The sequence below is a fragment of the Schistosoma mansoni genome, chromosome W, assembly GCF_000237925.1.
Source record: "Schistosoma mansoni strain Puerto Rico chromosome W, complete genome".
NCBI lineage: Eukaryota > Metazoa > Platyhelminthes > Trematoda > Strigeidida > Schistosomatidae > Schistosoma > Schistosoma mansoni.
In genome coordinates, this window is record NC_031502.1 from 10,939,007 (window position 1) to 10,943,521 (window position 4,515).

Genomic DNA, 4,515 nt, shown 5'->3' on the forward strand with positions numbered 1-4,515 from the left:
TTTCGATTTATGTTAAATTAAAAAATAGTTATAATTTTCTACGTGCTTAAAAGCAATTCATTTAACAAAAAACAAATCAATGGTTATTACTCAGCATCTTTTAAAAAATAGAATAGCTTAAAAAAATGTTTGTTTTTACTTTATAAACTCAATAACTAAAATAAGCTATTCACTTAGTATTGTTTGTTTGAATCTTTTCATCGATCCAAACAAACAATACTAAATGAATTTAAAATTCATCCCATTGCACAAGCAAGTGGTTATCAGGACTCAGTAGCTGAGTTGATAACGCGATGGCGTTTGAAGCGAAAGGTACTGGGTTCGAGTCCCAGAGTGAACATCAACTCTGAGATGCACGTACATCCATCTGACGAGTCCCAAATAGTAAGAAACGCGCGTCCTGGATTCTATTGCTAGTCACTATCCATCTTTGCTTAAAATAAGCTATATTTATACTAGTTGTTTCCCGTATTGAAAGTTACACCAAATATTTGAAATCAATTAGTTCAACAACCCAAGAGTCACCGTGCATTATAATTAACGGATAAATAATTTATACAGTTTTATTATAAAACACAGGTTAAGCAATTCACTCATTGATCACTAGTAAAATATCTAGTGTTGTGAGTTGATTTCTAGTTAATTTATTGAACCCATTCACAAGTTTCTAATTTTAAAACACTTTCAATTATCCTGTGATTGAAGTAGACATCTATAATCCTTTGTTAAGCCTTATGCAGGATTGTAACTCCGCCTGTGGCCGCTCCGGGGGGCTACTGCCGGTTCCAATCCCGAACAAAGGAGGAGGATTGGTCATGAGGTTGGCGGTCCCATCCCGTAGAAAACCAACTCGTTAAAAAACGCTAACCAGAAAAAAAAATATTCAAACTATTTAAACTCTACTGTGGGAGTTGAAGGAAGAATCATGACGCCTCATGATAAAAGCTGAGTTCTTTCGCAAGTCACGAGACCGATGCCCCTTCTAACAACCAGAGCAACAATTTTTATAGGTACATGAAGTGCTTGTACAATGTGGAATACCGTTAAGTAGTAATACAGATGTGTGTTTCTTAATTCCAATCCATCTACTAAGTAACCACATATTTTTTATGCATATGTTGTAATTTACAAGCTCTATTTTCCATTTTACTGCAATCACTATTTTCAAATGTAATCAATGTACGTTTGTTTATTTTTAAGAGTCACAGATAATACTTTTGAAGATCTGGTATTTCATATTGTATTCTGATTTGGCATCTAGTTGAGTTAAACATTTATACACGACTTACCTATCAATGAAATTTAATCAAATTCCCCTAGTTCTCTGAGTGTGAGCATCATAATGTTGAAGACAATGCCTAAATGTAATTATTAATCTTATTTATTGGTTCAGTTTTATTGCTACATATTGATTATTCATTTCTATTTTTTAGACAAAGTTACTCTACTTTGATTTATAATTTCCATAAAATTAGTGTCCGGTTTATGATTTATTTATAAATATGTATATAAATACATCAACTTGATAAAGTTCTATAGGTTATTGATTAAAACACAAGAAACAGGAGAAACGTTTATTGACGACGTGTATGATTTTCCTCTTCGTGTGTTCTGCTGTATAATTTCTTATTTAAATGTCCCGCCTCATTTGAACTTGTTCTTTCGTCATCACAACGCTGATGACTATTGTTGGGTAAGCAATCAGATAGTCAATACATAGAATAAGCTCAATATATGGGACAAGTGAAGTATTTTGATTGATTAATAAATTAACTATCAAATAATCTCCATTTTTACAATCTGGATTTGGCTAATTCATTTCAAAGTACAACGGCTGTTGAGATCGGTAAAAAATAAATGGAAACTTCAGCTATCCAAACCGTGAGTTAGATAGAAAGTTATAATGCTTGTTTGTACGTTGTAAGGATTTCTAATAGCTCCTTGTTGACATTCAAGACAACATTTAAACTATCTCTGTCGCCTCACGTCCATCATTAAAGAGTGTGTTATAATAAATAACAGTGGCAGAAATGAGCATAATATATGAACCAGTAACTAGCAGAACTTTTCAATATGTATCCCAATAGTCACTTGAATAAAAAAGAATACACTTCAAGGTATTATATTGTAGTTTGAATCATGTGCTTAATAATGTGAAAAACAATTATCACTTAGCACAAATACTACTCATGATAATAACCATTAAACAAGTTACCATCTAGAATCAGCAGGAGAATGAGTAACTTGACTGAGGCTCAAGTGTGTAGACAAACACTGGGACGCAGGAATACCCGTCTACCGAGTCTTACATAGGACAAAATTAGAGTCTTCGATTCCACCGCTAATCAAAACTCAGGAATATACTGATAGTTGTAAACGTGCAAAATGTAGTTCGTCAGAAAATCTTCATTATTTTCAATATAGTTCAATAATGATTCAATATTGGTTGAAGTTGTTTTGACTAATGCTTCTTACTACTCAAGAATAAATGGGTTACTTAATAAAACTGACTATCCTTAAGGAAATAAATTAGGGGTACAAATATTATTTTCACGTTATCCTTTATTATTTGAAAAAGGTCCGTTTACAAGTCAGGTGGTGTATTACGTAATGATCATTACAATGTATCTATAGCTATGTTATTGTGAATTTATCTCAGGGAGCAATGCATGATGTATTTTATACAAACCATCTTCATATACCAACCTGCCTGTGGAATACTATTGAAAAATAAAAATTTAATTCTTGTGTGTGAAAAATCTATGCCAAATAATATCTAACCGTGAACTGTATCGACATCATTAACCTAATTATTCCTTGGATTTACATTTATTCATATTATTTTTAATGCTACAATTAGAATAATCGATTTCTGAATGGTTGGAAATCACATTTGTAAAAAATGTAACATTATTTTCACCCAAATGAAATCTAAATGAATGTTGAATCAAAAACAGTAATTAAACTACCGAATTATACTTTTAACCTGGTCAACAGTTGATGACAGTACATCAAGTTATGAAAAACTAATTATCAGACTTCTCGGCTGATTTCCTACAATTTATGAAGGAAACTTATTTGTTGTAACAAATTTAAATTATTAGAGAGAAACAGTCCATGAGTGTCAAAACTAATCTAAAAGATTTACATTATTTGTTACTCCATCAGTTACGACATTTTAATGAAATACTAAAATATGCATAAGGAACTGAATCACTAGCGAATGATCAACTTCAAGATGGATATCCGAAGATTGATTGAGAGGACGTAACTAATGTAGTTCAGGTATGTCTTTTGTGCAACGACATTACTGATAAAATCATTTGATTATTATATTATGTGAAATGAATATAGTTGGAAATGTAGATGATGAGATCTTGTTTTATTTGTTTCATGAGAAATTTCACATATGGATACATTATAAGGGATTTTCAAAAGACGATTATCTGAAAGTTACAAATAGTTTCAAACATAAATATGCATAAAATCAAGTGAACCAACTGAAGAATATTCTAGAGTGAAACCGTTTAGCGACACAACAATTTGGTGAAAAAAAAACAATGAGCTCAAATGTCGAAAGTCATTTCCTCATTTTGCTGTCGGAAAAATGGAAATTTAAACTCTTAATAAATCAGTACAATGGTTTATAATATTAGACAGCTAGACTGAAAATCAGTTTTTACAACAGCTGATAAACAAATAAAGAGAAGTAATGATTTATTTTGTACTGGTTGTTTGAGTCTTCCCACTAATGTTTAGAACTGCGACTGATCAGTCTCTTATTGGTATATGCACATCCTGTGCGGATTGCCTCAACATTGCCTTAAATCAGGACTTAGTAGCTAAGCCGATAACCTGATGGCAGTTGAAGTGAACGACGCTGTGTTCGAGTCCAAGAGTGAACATCAACTCTGAGATGCAGGTACATCCATCTGACGAGTCCCAGTTAGGACGAAACGCTTGTCCTGGATTTCACTGCTAGCAACTATTCATCTCTTCGTGAAATAAGGAGAACATTTATCTAAAGTCGTAGCAAGTAAAATTTCGTAGAATAAACCGAAAGTTGAAGTTTTCACCTTGCTGTATTGAACAAGCTCGTGAACTAAGTAGACTAGATTACCTGGAATTATTATCAAGCCTACGATGAGTTTAACCATTAAAACAAAACAAAAAATTGTTGGAAAATATATTCCTGTAATGAATTCTCTTAATTAGAATTAATTTAACAAGTTGGAATTAAAATATATGGCATTCTCAATAGACTACTTCATGCTTTATTATATTAGGAATATTAAGTAAAAATATACGATAATGCAAATTGATTTATCATCAAGCATTTGCTTCAGTGAAACAAACTAGCCAGTTTTGAATGTAGTTTAAGTAACTTAGACAGATTTCTTTATTCGAAAACATGGAGATCTCGAGAGGCGGGATCGTGAATGCGCACTTCTGAGGAGTCCCATAATAAGACGAAACGGTCGTCCAGTGCTTCCAGGTTTTCCATGGTGGTCTAGC

At 32.4% G+C, this 4,515-nt stretch overlaps 1 non-coding gene across 1 annotated transcript; it reads left to right on the forward strand.

Annotated features, from left to right (window-relative positions):
• The first annotated feature begins 270 nt into the window (after positions 1-270).
• Positions 271-337, forward strand: Smp_tRNA_02367_Gln_TTG.1.1. The gene has a single exon. It is a non-coding gene (tRNA).
• Positions 338-4,515: the final 4,178 nt, after the last annotated feature.